We start from the raw sequence: 21,543 nt of genomic DNA, 5'->3' as shown, positions 1-21,543 counted from the left end.
TCCAGCCCCCGGCCCTAGTCTCTTATCTGTTTTTATCCATTCCCCTCCTTGATGAGGTCACCCAGTCTCATGGGTTGAAATACTATCATTATGTTGGTATGTCCCAAACTGATGTTCCCAGCTCTGACTTCTTGGGGGACTCCAGATTCTTCTTTCTAACTGCCAACTTGGCATCTCATCTGGATGATAAAAGTATCTCAGACTTCGGTTTCCCATGACTGAACTCCCCAGTCCCCCTTGTTCTCCCACAAGATCTATTTCTCTCATAGTATTCCACAGCAAGATACCACCCCACATGTATTAGGATGGCTACTATCAAAACAACAGACAGCAACGAGGGCTGGTGAGGGTGTGGAGAAAAGGGAGCCCTTGCACATTGTTGGTGGCAATGTAAATGGGCATAGCTACAACAGAAAACAGTACAGAGGTCCCCCCCCCCCCAAATTAAGGATAGAACTACCATATGATCCAGTGATTCTCCTTCTGGGTATATATCCAAAGAAATGAAAACAAAATCCTGAAGAGATATCTGCTCTCCCATGTTCTCTGAAGCATTATTCAAGATATAGAAATGACTTAAATGTTCATCTACAGACGAATGGATAAAAAAAGATAAGCTATATATACAGTGGCTTTTTATTCAACCATGAGAAAGAAGGAAATCCCGCCGTTTGTGACCATACAGATGGGCCTTGAGCGTGTCATGCTACGCGGTTGCCAGGGATTGGGAGGGGGAGAATGGGAGATGTTGGATAAAGGGTGCAATGTTCCAGCCACAAGATGGATGATTTCTGGGGATCCAACGTACATCATGGCAACTTCAGTTAACAATATTGTATTATAGACTTGAAAGTTGCTAAGAGAATAGATCTTACATGTTCTTGTCACACACAAAAAAGGGTAATTATGTGAGGTGATGACGGTGTTAAGTAACCCTGTTGTGGTAATCATTTCTCAATAGATGTTGTGTATCAGATCATCGTGTTGTGCACCTTAAACGTACACAGTGTTGTATGTCAATTATGTCTCAGTAAAGCTGGGGAGAAAAACCCAGCGACCCCGTCCATCTGGTTGCTCATTCCAAAAAGCGTCCTGCCTTTCCTGTGTCCTCTTTTTCTTATCCCCAAACTTAATCTGTCAGCAAGTGCTTGCAAAATGTATTCCAACTTTGTCCACCTCTTAGCCCACAGCCGCCAGCACTCTGCACTGAGCCTCCATCACTTCTCCACTAGGTGATCACGTGCATGGGCCTCTGTCTGCTTCTGTTCTCGCTCCCCTGACGGGTTTCCCAGCACCACAGCTAAACCTAGGCTTTTCAAACACACATCAGTCGATCTCATATTGTTGTTCGGAAACTTCCAGCAGATTCCTATCTCACAGAAAGGGAAGGGCTCAGTCCTGACTCCGCCCTTGCAGGCTCCACATACTCTCACACCCCATCTTCCACTGCGTCTGCTCCCACTCAGCCCCTTCCCCGACGCTCTCCTGCCCACACTGGCCTCAGACTTAATGCTCAGATGTGCCCCCCCAGGGGCAGGTGGTCCTAGATTGTTGGCATTGCTGCCTCTTGGGGGCCTCGGTGCTATGTGTCCCCTCTGCCTAGATCACCTTACACTCTGGTATCTGCCTCATCTTTTAGTTCCTTTGAGTTTTTGCTCCAAAGTCACCTTTTATTAGAGGCCTGGTGGGAACACTCCTTAAAACATCACCTGTCCCTTCAGGATCCAGTGTATTCTCTGTCTCCTTTGTGCTGGATACTTCTCCATAGTATTTCTCACCACCTGATTCTCTTTGTATTATACTAACTAATTTATTATTTGTCTCTTACTTGCTTAACTATAAGTGCTGTGAGCAGAGAGATTTTTGTTTCTTCTTTTGTATCCCCAGAGCCCAGAAAAGTACCTAAAATACGATAGGTGTTCAATAAACATTTGATGAATAAGTAAATTATCAGAGTTGGGGGAAGGCTGCAGTCTGGTTTTCCAGAGGACAATATCTTAATGCTTTCCTAGTGGCCCACTGTGGGGAGTGAGGGACTAGAGATAGTTCCTTGGAAAACATTCTTTCGTATATATGAAACTATATATTAATCACACACACTTATATATATATATATATATATATATATATAGATAGATAGATAGAGAGAGAGAGAGAGAGAGAGAGAGAGAGAGAGAGAGAGAGAGAGAGAGAGAAAGAGGAGAGAGTCTTTTTTTTTGGTTTATACAGTAGGGTAAATATAGTCCCTGTTACTCCATCTTGACCAGAAGCAGAAATTCTTCCCACCTGCCTTGAAGATAAAGGCAAAGGATGAGATTTAAAAAATAATCTTCAGAACCTTTGTCAAGCTCACATCCACTGCCCAAAGAGCTTTCCAAGCCCCTTGGGCTTAATTTCTCACAGGAGCAGACCGAGTACAAAGAGAGACGGTTACTAAGGGGGAGACAGGGCACAAAGGATCTAAATTATTTTCAGGTCAGTAGTGATCGTAACAAAAACAGTTCTGAGCACGTGTGTAGCCTTTCATGGTTTATAAAATGCTTTCACATTCATGAACTCATTTGGCCCTCGGAGCATCGTTGGAAAATAATGGGAGGAGGTTATCCCTACTTTATTGGTAAGGAAATGGCGGCTCAGAGAAGTGACATCAATTAGCCCAGAACGTATGGTTAAGGAAAGGGGACATGGGGCGTCCTGCTCAACCCAGGGCTGTCTGACTTCTTGTCCAACTCTGTGAAAAAAATTATGGAGAATTTCAAAGAGAGACTAAAGTAGCCAGAATTGAATAATGGATGGCATGTAATCATTACCTGACTTCAACAGTTGTCAGCTCATGAACACTCTTGTTTCGTCTGTGCCCCCATCCACTTACTCCCGCTCTGTATTAATACATCTCAGATATAATATCCATTCACAGGTAGATATTTTGATACGTACTCTAAAAGCTAAGGATTCTTTTAAAAACACGATTATAATGCCAGTTCACACCTACAATTAGCTTTAATTCCTTAATTTCATTTTACCCTGCCAGTTTACAAATCTCCAAAGTTACAAAAATGTCATAAATTTTAAAACAGTTTGTTTGAATCAGGATCCGTGTAAGTTCTGCACATTGTTATTGGTCTCTCTTAATGCACATGCTTCTTCCCCACCTTTTTTTTTTTTCCTCTTTGAGATTTATTTATTGAAAACCTAGGTTGTATTCCTGTTGTGGTTTCCTAGTCTGGGTTTGCTGATTGCCCTTCTGTGGTATGATTTAACACGTTTCTCCATCCTCTGTATTTCCTGAAAATTGGTACTGGTAACTAGCGACTTGATCAGATTAAGGTTCAGTTTTATTTTAGCAAGACAGCTTCATAGGTGATACATTTCTCCTCAGTAGACACAGAATATCTAGCTGCCTGGAGTTTGCGATGTTAGCAGCCCTTGATGCTTAAAGCCTGCGTCCACTAGTTCAGGATGGGCTGCAGACTGATGCTGTTCTAATTTTACCACCTGTCTGGGACTCTTTGTATTCTCAGGCGCTTTTCTAAACTAAAAGGGAATCAAAATCTGAAAACCTAACCCAGATCATCTTAAAATCAGTTAAATAATATGAGTACAAATGTCAGAACAAAATGGGAAGCTCTTCCACCCATTGTATGACACAACACTTTATTCTTTACAAAATCTAATTACATAAACTTATACGTTTGTAAATAGGCCTGGAGGCAGGACAGATGTGTGTTGGATTGGTACCCAAAAGCCCCACGCCCTGCCCATGAATCCCCATGAATCTTGCCTCCCTGTGACCGTGTCCTTTTTTTGTAATTTGACTTTGCCTTCCTCCCATCAAAGGGTGTAGTCTGTTTCCCCAAACACTGATCTGGGCTGACCGTGTAACTTGCTTTGACCAGCTGAATATGGGAGGAGTGACACTGTGTGAGGCCGTGCCTTAGGGAGCCATACAATGCCCACTTTCACTCTCCTGGAAGACCACTGCCACGTGAGGAGGCCCGGACTAGCTCCTTAAGTATGAAAGACCCTGTACAAGAAAAGAGGCTCAGAGCTGGGCCCAAGTCCCAGCTGACTCACCAGTTGAATGCTGTTCCACGAGTGGCCCAGTGTGATGAGCAGAACTGCCTGACCAGCCCACAGAACTGTGAGAAACAACTATTTGATCTTTTAAGTCACTAAGTTTTGGGGTGGTTTGCTGTGTGGCAAAGGTTGATAAAATGGGAGGAGATGATCCACATTTTACTGAGAAAACTAAAGCCCAGATAGATAAGATGTTCAAACCAGAAGGCTGTAGAGTTAGGTTAAAATTTAGGATTTCTGAATTCTAGTCCAGTGTTCTTACCATCGAGATAGCTCTTTCTCTTATTTTTGCAATTTACTAGCCATCTTAATCTCAACTCTCTTTTATCCTAAAGTAAAACCTGAGGCTGAGCTTCTTAATACCTTGAGAAACCCTGTGAACTGGGCTGCATTTAATAACTCAGCTATTAGCTGGGGCTCCAGAAACTCCCTTAAGGGAAAGAGAAACTGAAATCTTTAGTGAGGTTTCAGCCTTAGCTGTATTTTAAATTCCTACTGTTACTCAGTCTTTGGGAAAATAAACTCGAAAATTCTCAAATTGGGCGTGAATCTGGAGAAAAGACTTGGAATATCCATAGGGTTAAGGGCTTAAAAAATACCCAAGCGTAACAACTGCTTTTTGTGTAAGTCAAGTAGGTGTTGACTGATTCTATCAATTTGTAAGTCCAAACAACTTCCAGATGGTTCTAATAATAGTGAAAGCATCTTATATTTGATTAGTGCCTTTCAGTTTACAAAGCAGTTTCACATCTGTGTCCTTATTCCAACCCCATGATGGAGCTTGTGAGGAAACAGCCCAGGGATTATTGATTCTCTTTTCTAGATGATAAAGCTTGGTCCTACAAGGGGAAGTGACTTGCACAAAACCAATGTCTGAGCAAGTTATGGAACCAAGGTTTAAACCGAAGTTGATTTCATGGTCAATGATCTTTCCAGCTCTCTTGCCTTTAGTCTTGTCCACAGTTTCCTTAAGAACATCCTCCATCCATTTCCATTTTAGTACCAACAAGGAAAGGAATAGCTATTACAGAGTAAGTCTAGGAAATAAAGACACAAAAAGGAGGAGCTCACAGTCTGGCAGAACGATGGCTATATAGAGACAATTAGTTACAGTAATAATAATAGTAATAATGATGAACATTAATCAAGTACTATATGTCTAATCCTATTCTAAAAGATTTACGTATCTTATTTAATTCTCAAAACAATCCTATCTGGTCCATGCTACTGTTACTTCATTTAGTAGATGAGGCAATTAGAGCATAAAAGAGGTTTTAAGTAACGTCTTGAAGACACACAGCTTATCAGCGGTGGAGCTGGGACTCTAAGTCCCAGAGGGGAAGCTTGCAGAAAGTGCAGAGGAGCACAAAGAGATCCCTAGTCTTCCAGGAAAAATCCAGGGAGGTTTCATGAAAGAGAATCCAATGAACCAAGCCAGGAAGGATCTTGGGTTTGTCAGGAGACATGGCAACATGATGAATAGGTGGAGCCAGGGAATGGCACGGCTGTGGACCCACGAGGAGTTCAATACGATGAAGCTTAATGTGAAAGTGTCACCATGCAGTGATGTACACAGTCAACGACACAGATCCAAGTGCTCAGCCAAGGGCTCAGACAGTGCTGGGTGGTTTTGGTGTTTCTCCACCCCTTTTACCGCAGCCTGGCAGAACGCTCAGCCAGGAAAAGCCTGGCCTATCTGCTCGTCCTGTTCATTAGCCCGCTTCCCTGTCCCTGCCAGCTCTCATTTGCGTCGTATTCTCCCCAGTGCCATGCTGGTCCACGCCCCTGGACCACCTCTCAGTATCAGGGCTTATTATCATTATTACTGAGAATTTTAATTAGCATAATTACCATCAGCATGCATTTTGATTAATAGCCATTAACAGTAATTTTGAAGATTCATTATTGTAGCTGAGATTTAATTATGTAATTAATATAACAATTAATCATAACATATTTATATGTGGCTTGATAGTTTGCAAAGTGGCTTCAAATATGAAGGCCCATTTGATCCTCCCCGAAACTCCAGGTGGTAGGCAGGGTGTGGGTTATTATCCCTATTTTATAGACAAGGAGGCTTAGCTAGGAGAGGTGTGGAGACCCATCCAGTTTCCTGGCTTCCAGTCTGGTTCTTTCTTTCCTTATTTCTCCATCTGCAGTTGCTCAGAGTCTCACCCAGAGGTGATATTTGAGCCAAATCTTAGGGAAGGGGTAGCAGTCACCAGCCCGTCAAAGAAAGGGAAGGTGTATTCAGTGCAGAGGGAACAGCAGTTGCAAAGACCGTGGGCGTTTGGGAGAAAGGGCATGGCCCGATCAGAGAACCGCCAGCATCTCAGAACATCCCTGCAGCGGAGTGGAGGGAGTCTGGGAGTCAGGTGGACCTGGGTTTGGGTCTCAACTCTGTCACTTGAGAGATCAGCTGTGTGATGCTGGATGGGTTCCTTAACTTTCCAAATCTGAGTAGAATAAAGGGATACAATAGCTTGTAGGATGTTTCTGAGAATTTGTGAAAAAGTGTTCCACAGAATCAGACACCCCGTAAAAGATAGTATGGCTGGTAAGTATCAGCGTCATGGTGACAGAGGAAGATGGATGCTGATGGCTGGTAGTTGAGGGTGCAGTGTGATGATGCCAGGAGGATGTGCAGAGGTCAAGTGATGGAGGACACCAGGAAGTGGCCTGGACTTCATTGTCTAGTAAATAGGGAGCCACGGAAAGGCGATCAGCAGGGCTGTTGTAGTCAGAATCTATGTTTTCAGAAGATCACCCTGGCACCAGTGAGGTGACTGGTTAGGAGGCTGCTGACACATTCTGAGGGTGGTGTGAAGGCCTGGGCTAAGGCTGTGACACGGAGTGGGAGAGGATACAGACTGGAGGTGTTCTGGAAAAGTCCATCACCTGGCCTAGTGCCTGACTGCAGGTGGGGCTTAGCAGCGGGAGGGTAATGCCTCAGTTCCTAGTCTGGGCAAATTTGTAGCTCGTGGACCACAAACAGAGTGCTGGCTGATGAAGGCTTCCATCAGAGCCCTCCAGTTGTTTCCTAAGGATGGAAATGATTCCACAGAACCTTCATTCCTTAAAGGACTTCCCTCTGAGACGCTGCAGTGGGGCAGAACCTGTTGACCAAGTGAAAGAAAAATTTCATTTTCTTTGTTAATCAGTACTTCACAGCATGAGAAAGTTCAGCAGAAACCAATTATAATTCAATATTACTGAACCGGGTGAAATGAAAAAATAAGCAGAAACCAGGTGGTGTCAGCGCAGAATGAATCCAGAGGAACAATGTTAATGTCTGTTGTGAAAAAAACCAAGAGGAGCCTGACATTTGGATCTAGGATAAATTAACTCTATTCCTGTTTCCTCGGTTAAATTCTGTCAATCTGGAGCTATTAAAAAAAAAAAAAAAAAAAAAAAAACAGCCGAAAAGCAGAGCCTTAAACATTTGGGTCTGCTTATTGGCTCTTTTTCTTTTCAATAGGACAGACAGCTTAGCTGTTTTATTTTTTTTTAACTTTGAATTTAAATGTTGTGTCAATTTCTTGTGTACAGCATAATGTTTCAGTCATACATATACATGCATATATTCATTTTCATATTCTTTTTCATTATACGTTACTACAAGATATTGAGTACAGGTCCCTGGGCTATACAGAAGAATTTTATTTTTTAACCTATTTTTATATTGCCTATTGGCAACATGAAATAAACTCTTATTTCAAAGGACGGATTTTGCTTTATGGAAAGTTTCAAAATCATGGCATCTTGCAATCATGAGAAATAAAATGGTAATAAAACCTCACCTTTGTTAGCATGGAGTTCTTTTCTAAGCACTTTCAACATTCAGTCTCAGTCTTATGATTATAAAAGTAGGCAAGCAGGAAATATTCTTCTCATTTTGCGCAGAGTAAAAAACTAAGGCACAGAGAGATTAGGGGTCTTGCCCAAGGCCACACAGCTTGACGGGACTCCTGGATTGTAACCAGGAACTAAAATCACTTTAGTACCCCAGGAGGCCAAAGTAAGGGTACTTAAGCGTGGGAGTTAAGTGCATGGCTTTGGAGTCAGTCCAGGATTCAGACCCTGTCCCTCCACTTAGTAGCTGTAAGTGGACGGATCAGTAGGCTCCTCTGAGCTTCGGTTTCCTTCTGTATACATTGGCGATCCCTACTTCTCATCGGTGTTGGGAGAATCAAATGAGGTCAACAGAGAACAGTGGGCTTTCTCAGTTCAAAGCCTGCTCCATCTTAATTGTCCCATGCATGATGAGTACTGTTACACAGTTTTGATAAAAATATTGTTAAACAATTTTGATGAAAATATTGAACAACTTTGATAAACAATTTTGATAAAATATTGATAAACAGTGAAAAATATTGCCATTAACTTAGTAGATACTGTTTGGAGTGGCTTCTATTTTTTTCCTTTTAAAAATTAATTTTTATTCAAGCGTAGTTGCTGTACAATATTATATACTTTACAAGTATACGATATAGTGATTCACAATTTTTAAAGGTCATACTCCATTTATAGTTATTATAAAATATTGCCTACATTTTCTGTTGAACAATATAAACTTGTGGCTTATTTTATACCTAATAGCTTGGATCCCCAAACTGGTAACCACTAGTTTGTTCTCTCTATCTGTGAGTCTGCTTCTTTTTTGTTAAATTCACTAGTTTGCTGTATTTTTCAGATTCCATGTGTACGTGATATCTAGCGTATAGTATTTGTCTTTCTCTGACTTATTTCACTTAGCATAGTGCCCTCCAAGCCCATCCATGTTGCTGCAAATGGCAAAATTCTTTAAAAGCCCTTCTTTGCACTTTCATACCAATCCCTTTATGTTTTTCTTTTTTTAAATTGAGGTATAGTTGATTTACATTATACTGTACTACTTTTATGTGTACAGCGTAGTGATTCAAAATTTTTATGGATTATACTCCATCTAAATATTGGCTCTATTCTCTCTGCTGTACAATGTATCTTTGTAGCTTATTTATTTAGTACACAGTAGTCTGTACCTCTCAGTCCCCTGTGGAGTGGCTTCTTGACTCACGAGAGTTCTGGAGAATGGCCCCCAGCACACAGGGACGACCCCTCCAAGGCCACGCTTGTGTTGCTAGCTGTAGCTCATTGATGGTTGGGTGGACACCACTCACACTGGGCCAATCAGGGATCTTTCCTTGAATTTAAAGACTAAAACAGAGAGCATGTTATTCTATAGTGGTAAAGATGCCAGAACTATGGGTAACCAAGCTCCTGCTACATGGAGGAAGGAAGATGATTGGTAATAAGAGAGGGTAAAACTCATGAGTAGACAGTCACACAGGAGAGACAGAGGGCCGTAGTGAGACCCAAGTGAATTCCTGCCCCTCTTACGTCCTAGTGCTAAACATTTCCTTAATTATTCCCTTAATTCTGATATATCTCCTATGTATCATTGACCTAAGCTAGTTGAATTTAGATTCTTATCATTCACAGGTAAGTTTTGCCAGTCTTAATCAGCCAGTTGGGTAATATTCTCATGGGACTAGAAAGCCCTCGGACACAGAGGCACAAGACAGTTCCAGAAGTCAGTGAGGAAGAATGGAGCATGATTGAGGCCTCCCTACCTCCTGGATGTGTGACCTCGGCCGGGTTGCTTCACCTTCTGGGGCCGCCATTTCTTCCTCCCTAGACTGGAGTTCCCCCCGAAAGGATCTGGCACCGAGTAGCTGTTCAGTCAATACTAGTTCCTCTTCCAATTCCTTTTCTCTTCCCCACTTCTCTCCTCTTTCATGATGCTGGCATCTGCCTCGTTAACATCCACAGCAGGACCAATCTCTTGCTCTGACCGTGAATCTGCCATCGGAATCATGTTCCTCCGTGGTGTTCTTATGCACCACCAGTGCCATTCCCTGTGGCATCCCCACCCTTGTCCCGGACCTGCCTTTGTTCTCTTAGTCCCTGTGAGACATACAGACACTTGCAGTTCTCCAGACTCGTCACACACTCTCTTGTCTCTGGATCTTTGGGTGTTCTGGTTCCTCTGTGTGCACTAGGCAAACAGTCTGTCCTCTGTTGGATTCCTGTGTATCCTCGGTTCTCAGCTTAGATACCACTTAGATACCACTATCTCCTGAGAGCGTTCTCCAGCTGCCCCCACCCTCTGGCAGGTGAGCTATGTGTCTCCTGTTTCCATGGCATGATGTCTTTCCTGACCGTAACGTGAATTACACACTCCTACAGTTGCCTACGCCACTCGTCTCTCTCCCTCCTGTGTTTCACCAGTTCCCCCAGCTTATACCCCGCTCTCACGATCACCCTGGCTTGCCCAGGGACCGTTCAGGGACTCCTCTGACTTTAATGGCAGCGCCACGTCCTCTCTCCCACCCATTTTGCCCACTCGTGACTTCTTGTACCTCTTCTTCACGGCTCCCGCTGCAGTGGGGGGGCATTTCATGAAGGCCCCCCGTTAGAATCAGCACGTTGCATGTATTTGGCTCTTGACCATATTCACTGACCCACCAGCTAACCTATAGAACGAAGCAACCTCTAAATTCTCTGGACCTAGTGCAGCACCTCAGACACAGGAGACCTTTGCTTGCCAAAGCACTGGCATATGTTTTAATCAGTGGGCATCTGTGGAACCCAGAACAAAATGGTGGCGAAAATTCCAATAATTCCAAGTGGCCACTAGATTGATGATTCTGGGGTGATGTGAAAAAGTGGAGGTTTGAGGATCAGAGTCCTGGGTGGGAATACTCTCTATGGTCTCTGGCATGCATCTGAACCTTTCTGAGACACAGTTTCTTCATCTGTACAATGGCAAAGAGGGACGGTGAAGAGGATAAGAACCTGTATACAAAGAGGACCTGCAGAGCAAGCACCTCTTGTTGGCTCTTTATAACCTGGAGAGCTCCTACGCCAACGTGGCCAGTTTGGCCTGGACATCTGGATTCATTTCTTTGCTTCGCACTGTTTGGCATGGACTGGCGTAGCCTCCTAATGGGCAGGCACTTTTTCCGTCAAGCTGCACCATGGATTTTCCATGAAAGACTTTTTACTGAACTGGAACCACTTTGGCGCGAAGCACCAAGGGTCAGCATTTCCCCATGGAAAGAAGCTGTGATGGAAAATCTTCATGCTCTGAGTGTCCAGAACGAAGGGCGATCCAGATGATCAGAGCCTCCAGAAACCCATGGGTTGTAAGAGTGAGCTGTAAAAGAAAGCACTTCCTAATGGATTTTACTATTCTGACGCCCACGGATGATGTAGGGGCTTCATCCAGGCCATCAACTGTGTGTGGGTTTTTACTATTGGGTAAGTCTTAGATTGACTGTCCCCCTGTGGCCAGGGCCAGGCGGTAGGAGTCAGAAGCAACACTGAGGCTTACTTATCCCCAGACAAGGCTATGAGAGCTTGGTAGAGATGCTCGGCTGATAGGTACCAGATGGAGCCAGCATACCCTGTACTGCTGGTGATTTTGCCTGTGCTGGTTTTTTTTTTTTTCCCCTGCCCAGAGCACTGTCCCCAACTTACCCACATTCCAGACTCTTGGATTTATATTTACAGAAGGCAATATGCCAATAGGTAATAAAGAGCTGGGTATAGGAATTAGATGGACCTGGGTTTGAATCCTGACTCTGCTGCCCACTTGCTGTATGGGAAAGTAATTAATCTCTCAAGGCCTGTATTGTCGTCTTAAAAACAGTGGCTACTAAGGGGTTCTTGTGGGACCTGCTGTATAGCACAAGGAACTCTATTCAATTTCTTATAATAAGCTATAATGGAAAAGAATCTGAATATATATATATGTATATATATATATATATATAACTGAATTGTCTTGCACACCTGAAACTCACATTGCAAATCAACTATACTTCAATAAAAAATAAATTAAAAAAAAGAAAAAAAAGAGGGTTCTTTTGAAGATGAAATGAGACAATGCATATAAAGTGTTTAGCACACTAACACTACATAAATGACGGCAACTTCTACTCATTCTTTAAGTCTCCTCTCAAGCACTGTGTCTTTTGTAACCGGTGGCCTCGGATGTCCATCTTTCTCGTTCCCACTGCTTCTTGTCCAGCTTTCTGTCTGAGCACTACGGTAGTCCTCTATTGGACAGTCACAATGGCACGACCCAAGCCTGATTCATTGGGAGCTTAGGATATTTTTGATACCCACTCCTTCACTCTATGACTTTAACCAGCCTTCCCCCCATCCCTTCTCATGATCTGTTTCCCAATTTATAAAATAGGGCTATTAGGCTGTTCTCTGTGATCCCTTGTAATTCCAAGCCTTCTAAGAGCTTGAACCAAATTGTGCGAGGACATCAACAACCCCCTTTCCCAAATCACAAAAATATCTTTCCTTCTGGGCCGCTTATTATTTCCACATCACTGAGCCTAGAGCGGCCATTTCTCAAGAGTTGCACAAAGTGAATTCTCCATCACGGGAAACAAACGGGCGATTGAAAAGGGATTTCACGCCTGAATGCTCTCATTCTGCTCACGCCTGGACATCACGGCCACTGCCTCTCTGTGCAGTATCAAGGGAGCCGGGGTTTGTCGCTTGCACCAGACCCTGGTGAACCTCCCGAGAAGGCCTCAGCGGTTACCGTAGAAACGTCTTCCTTCCTGGATGCAGACCCATGAAGGCTCAGGCAGCCACGACCCAAGAGGGGCCTTGTTTAAACAGGAAAGAGCAGACAGTTTAATGGGTAGCTTTGCAGCTCAGATTCCTACACAGTTTACAGTAGTTGGAAGTAATAAAATTCATAATGAATGTTTCTTTATTTTACAGCTAACTTTTTGTGTGTTTTTTTGGGTTTTGTTTTCCTTTTCTTTTGTTTGTTTGTTATTATTTTTTATTTTTCCTGAACACTAACTGATGGTAGGCAGGGAGAGTTTTAATTTTCTTTCATTTTTAATTACTAGGGAAATAACGTGGAAAAAGTTGGGCTACATGTACATTCACCTCATTTATTCTTTATGATGTTTCTGTGACATTAATTATTACGTCGGGGAAACTGAAAATCAAAGAACAGGTTACCAGCCTGGGGACTTACGGCTGTTTGTCAGAAGTGCAACTTTCAAATGGGTAATCACAAAGAAACCATTCTAGTTTCATTAAAAAATTATGAATTAAATGCAAAATTTCCCAAAGATAAAAAGCATTTGTAATTCGATCCATAGGGAGGAGTTAACATCTAGGTTGCAGGTACAATAATGAATTACTAGGTCAAGGAAATAGACAAAGAAGCCAATTATTAAACTCTCTTTTGGAAAATTCTTCCTTTGGTTGACTTTGGAGACTTGAGACTTCACACTTTGTCAAGAAACACGCACTGCATGGTTGAAACCAAAGAAGGTCTAGAATAGTCACTACTAACCTATTGTATTTCAGCTGCTTTACCCATGTTGTCTTATTTAATGCTAGTGATAACCCTATCGGGAACCCCCTACTATCTGCATTTTACTGATGCAGTAAACAGAGTCTCAGAAAAGCAAAATCCTTCAAAAACCAAACTCAATTCTATCTGACTACCAAGTTCAGTGCTTTGCGGGCTCTTCTCAAAGAAAATCCTTATAAGAAAAGTGAAAATGAACATAAACACAAACCAGAAACAGACTCATAGACATAGAATACAAACTTGTGGTTGCCAAGGAGTAGGGGGGTGGGAAGGGACAGACTGGGAGTTCGAAATTTGTAGGTACTGACAGACATATGTAGAATAGATAAACAAGATTATACTGTATAGCACAGGGAAATATATACAAGATCTGTTGGTAGCTCACAGCGAAGAACAATGCGACAATGAATATACGTATGTTCATGTATAACTGAAAAATTGTGCTCTACACTGGAAATTGACACAACATTGTAAAATGACTATAACTCAATAAAAAAATGTAAAAAAAAAAAAGAAAAGTGAAAATCTGACATCTCAAGGTAGACTGTGTTTCTTTAGATCTCAGAGATAGGTAATCTGTTAAGAACTGGGCCTGAATTATAGGAAGCATTTCTGTATTTCTGAAAAGGAAGTGGGATGCTGCAGTATTCAGTGGGCACTCAGGATGGAAATGACACTCTCTCCCACTCAAAGAACAGGAAAGCACAACCCTCTGACAGGCGGGTATTACCCTAAAAATGTCCCAGGGCAGAGCAGGCCGCAGGGGGAGCTATGAACTGTGAGAAGTGCCTGGAGCTGGGAGGGCAGGGGAGCTGTATCAGACTGCGAGGCGTTTTAATTGATGCAGTCTCTCTTACACTCAAGACAGTTACTGTCCTCTACTGTGCTCATTAAGTTGAGAGCAAGAGAATTGCTCAGTGTGTGTGTGTGTGTGTGTGTGTGTGTGTGTGTGTGTGTGTGTGTGTGTGTGTGTGCGTGCTTGAAAGAGAGCGAGAGATGAGGGGATAAGCAGAGGTTTAGAGACTACGGTGACTGGAAAGGACCCGCTGAACCAGAACCCAGTGTAAATGCTAATCAATAGTTGTCAAATTATGGAATGAATTAATAAACAAGGGCAGGAAGGGAAGTGACAGGTCTCAAGATTTGGGAATACCATAAGCCTCCCGCTCTGTGCTCAGTTACCAAGTGAGGCATCTCAGCAAGTCTCCAACCTCCCCATACTGTCCTAGGCCTCTCTGCCTGGGCACAGGCCTTGTCCTCTGTCTGGGATGTCTGCAATCCTCCTCCCCAGACTTTAGTCACATGGTAGATGCCTCTTTTCCATCTGTCTCTTACCTCTGTATTTCCCTCCTTTGTTGTAAATACCTCCGTGAGAGCAGAACCAGATTGTGGTTTCTATTTATTCATTTATATTTTAATTCACACTAGAGTGTAAACTCCTGGAAGGAGATCTTATGTCTAGCACTTAGCGTATTTTCTTGCACACAGGAGGATTTGTAAATGAATAGATGGATGGATGGATGGATGCACTAGGCAGACCCTCTTACTTCAATCTGTGGTCCAGCCTGAAACAGAAAGGCCCTGTGGTTATAGGGAGAATATTGGTGTGGGGGCCAGGGAACTGGGTTCAGGTCTCACATTTGCCACCAGCTTACTGGTTGACTTTGGGAAAGCCACCTACCATCTCTGAGCTTCACCCCTCTCCCCCATGGGTAATATGAAAGAATTGGACTAGATAATGGTCAATGCTTTCTCACCTCCTGGGTTCTAGAACTTAAGGTTTTAGCAAGAATCTCTGTGGATTAGAAGCTGAGTTAATACTGTTGTGGCCACATCTTTGAAACTGTGTTTTGTAGAGCACCGGTCCTATAAAATGTTATCAGATAGGTCTTCTGCAAAAAGCAAATTATAGTCAGAACTTGAAAATGGTGGAGAAAATGAAGCTAAGGACATGAGTTTACTGCCAGTCTTTTTAGTACACTTGATCTGCAAAAGGCCATTGGGATCCCTCAAGAGAGATCTGCTATACCTGGGATACATAGTTAACACCATGTGGAACACGTGATCTGTGAAACCCGTTTGGGCAGAGTTCTGTGCCGAATGTGCAAGAAGGCCCTTCCACTGCCGAGATCCTAGGAATTCCATGCTTTGATTCAGACTGGGTTGGGACCTCTTTGCAAAGGAGATTGTTAGTAATGAAGTAGTCTGTATTTCTCTGTGGGGCCACAGGGGTCAGGAAGGTGGGATCAGGACTCTGGACTGGTTGCACTGGGAACCGAACTCTGAACTATTTTTCAGTGTAGAGATCCAGCCAACACGGGGGATCAGGATTTGACATTGTGAGCCTAGAAACCCTTCCCTTGCAGTCAGAGTGAGTGGTCCAGTAGGGATGGTGAGGAGGTGAAAAAGGAGGACTAATAATTATTGAATAGCTCCTGCATCCTTCACCGGGTTCAATTCTCATGAGCCTCAGAGACAGGTGTTGCTTGGCAACCATTATACAGTTGAGCGACTGAGGCTCAGAGAAGTTCAAACACATGCTCAAGGTCACACACAGAGTAGGTGGCAGACCTACAATTTGACCTTGGGTCTCGTGGGCTCTGAAGTTTGAATTCTTCCCTTACAACATGGCTGTCCTGGTGGAGCACTAGTCTGTGTTTGTTTTGGTCACTTTTTTTGGCCATTGCTTCTCTGTCCTACTCTGTTGTTGGTGAATCTCATCACTTCTTATATGGAAAATAGGAATCATATGGTCTCTATTTCATAAAAGTTGTCATAAGGATAAAGTGAATACATTTTATTCCTTTTTCATACTTTTCTTTCTCACTTAGTTCTTTAAATGGTGGCTTACTGAAAAAAAAGTTGAATATGTCATTTGTTTTTATGTTACAGGGTCAATCTGAAGCAAGTTAGGGTTTAATGTAATTTACAGTTCCCAGGACTTGCCATGAATATTGGGAGAATATACACACATTGCTGGTTTTATTAAAATATGTAAGTCAAGCAGATGGTAATCCAATGTAAAAATCACCCTACTCTTGTCTTTGAATGGGTTATAAGCACAAGTAACAAACATTGCCTTTTTATTTGTGTTATAAGTAAAATTTATGAGAAAAAATAGCTCAGAGGGACTAAGCCCGTATATGTTCATTTTGAGCTGTCCCTACTGGTAAAGCTGGTGAATGGGAGAAATTCCTGAATGTGGTATTCAGGACACTCGTAGCTGTGCAACTCGTTCAGATAAAATAGTTCCTGTATTTCCAGAGTAAAATTTTCAGATATCCAGTTGATTTAGAACTTTCTTGTTTTGCTTGTAGTGGGGGCAAACTTGGTGGCTCGGCGTCATCTGACCTTGGAGTTACGGTCATTGTGGGGGTTTTAGAACATCGTCTATTAGTGGAAGTAAGGAAGCTAATGGAAAAAGAATGGAAGTGAGAATCCTGTAGTTACTAGGCGGGACAGCAATGCCCATTATTGTTGGTGTCTACACTGTGGCGGGCAGATGGAGGGAGGCCGGGCATCATGACATGACCTGATTCTCATTTCAAACTCCACCTTGCTCTTTGTGCAGTCACATGTTGGTCACCTCCTCCATGAAGTAGTCCCTGACTAACTCGCCCCATATTTCCTTCCAGCTTCAGGAGAATTTTGTGCCCCAATTTTGGATTCTTATGTAACATAATTCACTCTACAACCACAGAATGTCTTTCTCATTCAAACATATCTACCATACTACTTCATAGAACTCCTCATGGGCAAGAGACAACACGCTTGATCTTTCTCTGTGTGCCAGGTGTGGCGCAGTGCCTAGTACGTGTTAGTGTCGGAAATCATAGCAACCATCATCTCCTGAATGCTCAAAAATGCCAGGCAGTCTTTTAAGCACTTAACGTGGATGAAGTCATTTGGTCTCCACAGTACCTCTAGGAGGCTGGCACTACGATTGTTTCCATTTTAGAGATGAAGAAACCAAGAAAACATACCGTTAAGTGACTCATCCGAGGGAGCCCAGGGAGCGGAGGTTAGAATTCAGACCCGAGGCAGTGTGGCTTGGAGCCCATGTTCTGCGTCACAGTCCTGTCGCAGGTTGGGTTCTCTGGAGGCAGATGCAGAGAGAGAGTTTGGGAAGCAGCATGTTCACTAGAGATGAACACCAGTGAGGACGCAGGATGGGGAGGGGGGCGATGTCACCTTGGGCGGAGCTGGTGCACAGTGCTGGAATAGGTGATGCTCAGCTGAGCTGAGCGGACCCGGGCTCAGATGGCTGGACCGCTCTACCCCAGCCACGTCTCCAGGTATGGGCTGACCTGGGGAAGGCATGGCCATGGGCAAAGCAGCTCCTTCCACCTAATGCAGACACTGATGTTGCTGGTCGCCGGAGGGTATTCATCACGCAGCTGATCACAAAGTCCTTCCTCGAAGGCAGTCTGGCCCATATCCATGTCAGCCATAGAGCGTAGTTTGCCTCTTGGGGGAAATATAACAAACATTTGCTTAATTGACAAAGTTTTAATTAATTATAGTAACTATAATAATGGCTATCACTTATTAAGTGACCATTTTATAGCACACAAAGACGGCTACAATTTATTGAGCCATTAATCATCATTTGAGTATACAGCGGGGTGGTTAACACTCGTAACCTTATTTCACTAATGATGAAATCGAGCTCTACTGGTGTTAAATAACCTGCCAGTGTGACGTAATCAGTAAGTGAGAGAGCTGGGACTCCTGCATTTCCTTCTGACACTGGAGTCCGTCTTCCTAGCCTCTAGGTTAGTGGACATACCTTCCTAACTCGACGGCTGTGATCAGCTCTATAGCAGATGCCACGCCGTCTTCAATTTTGTGATTCTCAGCAATGCCTGACACACAGTATGCATTGGATATACATTTGCTGAATGAGTAAGTTGTTCTTCCGTTAAAAAAAAGTCATGGTTTTGATAGAAACTAGAAAAATAACTTAATAATTCAATGACTTGGGTTAGAAGCAACTGAGTATCTAACGAGGCCTATTCAAGCCATGGATCTTCATTTATTTAACCAGCCTTTCAAGGTGAAGGAAGCACACACACGCTGTGTGCACAAGCGGCCAGCATGTGGGGCACGTCAGTCAGAGTGGACATGGGACCACAAGCCGGCGGGACAAGCACGTTGGCCTGGCACTGAGGGGCTTTCAGTCGCAGGCATTTCACTAATGTGCAGCTTGTCATCGACAAGTCACCCCACTTCTGAAATGAGGAAATTAGTCAAAGGTAATCCTTGAGTTTCATTTGATCCTTCTATGTAAAATGATCTATAAGTGAGCACTGACCTTCTGTGAAGGGACAGAGGGCAGAGCCAGACTGGTGGGTGGTAGACCCAGGAGGAAGATTTTAGCTGAACAAGACAAAGGGCACTCTATAGAATATCCTTGTGACGAAGTCAGTCCTCCTTCACCACAGGTGTTCAGGCAGAGGCTGACCATGGGCAGGAGAGTCCCAGGGGGACTCTCTGGATTGGACCAGAGGCCGAGATGAGATGACTACAGAGGTCAACCAGCTCTAAGAGCCTGAGAGTACAAAAGACCAGGACTGATTCCTAGATATGACATTAGTGTCACAGTAGAGCACCACTGTACTGAGCGGTGCCTGGGATATTGCACCTGCTCAGGGAGTGTCTGTTGAAGAAATGAATATTCAAATCCAGTAAATAACCATCAGAGCTTAAAATTAGGGTCGAAATGTGCTTGATGTATACAGTCCTGCATAGTTGAAGGTTAAAATGAGATCATCAATGTAAAGCCTTTTGGCAAATTCTCAGTGTTGCAGTTAGAGTTCCCTAGAAAACAGAGCCCGAGGCAAGGGATTAGGTACTGATAACACAGTTGCATTCCTAGTAACTAGAAAAGAGTGAATGAAAATTGTCGTGTAATAGGGCCTAAGTAGGTGGTAGCCATGGCAACTATTCCTAGTAAAGAATGAGGCTTTTCCTGAGGATAAAGGGCCTCTGGGCAGAGGAAAGAGTATTTCAAAAGGACTGAATGTGACAGAGCTGGGTATTCTCTGGGAAGGGAAAATATTTTAATTTGCATTTGGGAGCAGGAATTGAATGAGGCTAGAGAGGCAAGCAAGCACTTGGTCAGGAAGGCCCTGTGAGCCAGACACGAGTCGTTTGGACAGAGAGTGCCCACAAAGAGCAGCAACTCCAGCCGGGAAGGACGTCACGCATGGTGCCAGAAAAGCTCATCCAAAAAGACTGCACCTTTTCTTTTCTTCTTTCTCCTTTTGCCCCTCTTTTCTTTTGCTTTGTTCTTTCTCTGTCTGTCTTCCTCCCGCCCTCCTCCCAGCCTCTTTCTCTTTCAGCAACATCAAATACATTCAGGGGCCACAGATTAGGTTTTAATCTGACCCTCTCCTTCCTGTTGGGGATTTCTTGCCAGTAAAGGCACTTGCAGCTTAGACAACAGAAACACTTGTAGTTCAAGCTGAAATTCAGAGTCAGGTTGATATGCAAAATAAACGTCTTGAAAAAAAATCTTAGATGATTTTCAGGGGTTATGTTTGAGTAATAAGGACCACTATCAAGCAGTAGCCCTTTATTGATAGCACCCCAGTCCCAATGCAGGAACATTGAGCTCCTTGTCGTGTTCCGAAGCTGCCCTGTTGGCTTACACCTCTGTGTCTTTGCATATAACCCTCCCTTGGGACTGTCCGCCCAACAAGCTCCTCCAGCCTCTCTTCGCTGCCCACCTGCGCTACCCACCTAGATAACAACAGCATTACATTCTGTCTAGTTTGCATCCTCCATACCACCCTGTACTTATCCTAGCATTGTCCTGAGCCCAACAGGTCTCAGTCTATGATGTGCATAGGAATACCACAGGACCATGTGAAAATGTGGATTCTGATTGAATAGGTCTCTGGGGGGGCCAAGATTCTGCATTTTTAACAATCTTCCAGGTGGTGATGCTGCTGCTGTCCATGGACCACACTTGGAGTGACAGGATCTCACCCCACCCTATTGCAGTCATCAGTTTATTTGTCCTTTGGGGCTTTTGAGACCAAGGAATTTTTTTGTTTGTTTGTTTTTGATTACTATGGCCTCGTATCAGTCTGATACAGAATAAGATACCCCGTAAACTTCTGGTGAATGAATGTATAAGCACCTCCTCATTAGTTCATTGTAATAACCTGAATTGCTAGAATTACTAGTAGCCTTTTTCTTTTTCTAAGGAGGAGATGAAGACTAAAATAGGTTAAGAAATGAACTAACGTGTTCCCAGTTAGTGATGGAGCCAGAGCTCCAGGAAAGTGCTGGTAAATCCAAGACTTGTGAGCTTTTCACTCCACCATTCGCCCTCCAAGACCCAGACTGCAATGCAAGTTAGATCTGAGGAGTGGAGAGCTTTTTTAAAAAAAAAAATTAATAAAATGCAGCTATTCCTAATGCTGTGTTTAAGAGATTGGAACTTTACAATCTTAGCCTTAGAGAACACAGACAATATAGAGTTGCAGGAAATCCTTGGTCTTGAGAGATTTGGACCACACTCCAAACTTTGACGTTCTCCACCATTCTCACAGCTGAACAAATATGACATATATAATTGTCAAGCCCACCACTGGTTTTATGAATTAATTCTTGGGATTTATGGTGTTTTGCGCTCTCTTTTCAAAGGGCCTCACACCCGTTAATTATTTAAGCCGCCTTACATCCCTCAGAGGAAGGACAGGGATATTATTCTGCCCTGAGCCTGGGGGGAGGTGGAGGTCGAGAGAGGGAGAATACCAGTGGTTACCAGAGTCAAGGGGAGGAGAGATCAGATTGCACCTGCATGAACTCAGGGAGTTTTGTTACAGAGGAAATCCCGCTGGAAAGACAGGACAGGGCTTCTCTTGTGGGTTTTCGAGTCAGAGATGAGAGTCCAGAGGCCATTTTTGATACCTAACAAAAAGACAAGAGCCATCATTTACTGAATCCTTACTATGTAGTAGGTAGTGCGCTATGCCATTTGCATTTTGTTCACTTGATTTCATAAGAGAAACGTAAGTTGAGTAATGATGACAAAAATGGCCACCACCACGCAT

General features: G+C 43.4%; 1 long non-coding RNA gene across 5 annotated transcripts in view; it reads left to right on the top strand.

Moving 5' to 3' along the window:
- Window positions 1-3,833: 3,833 nt before the first annotated feature.
- LOC106730861 overlaps window positions 3,834-21,543 on the top strand; it is a 207,035-nt gene continuing 189,325 nt past the window's right edge. For all 5 annotated transcript variants that reach the window (XR_004325048.1, XR_004325046.1, XR_004325047.1 and 2 more), the window contains exon 1: window positions 3,834-4,141. This is a non-coding gene — a long non-coding RNA (uncharacterized LOC106730861). The remainder of the gene's footprint in view (window positions 4,142-21,543) is intronic.

Source organism: Camelus ferus, chromosome 13 (assembly GCF_009834535.1).
Source record: "Camelus ferus isolate YT-003-E chromosome 13, BCGSAC_Cfer_1.0, whole genome shotgun sequence".
Lineage (NCBI taxonomy): Eukaryota > Metazoa > Chordata > Mammalia > Artiodactyla > Camelidae > Camelus > Camelus ferus.
Note: the sequence above shows the minus strand (reverse complement) of the source record. Positions and strands in the feature narration are given on the sequence as shown.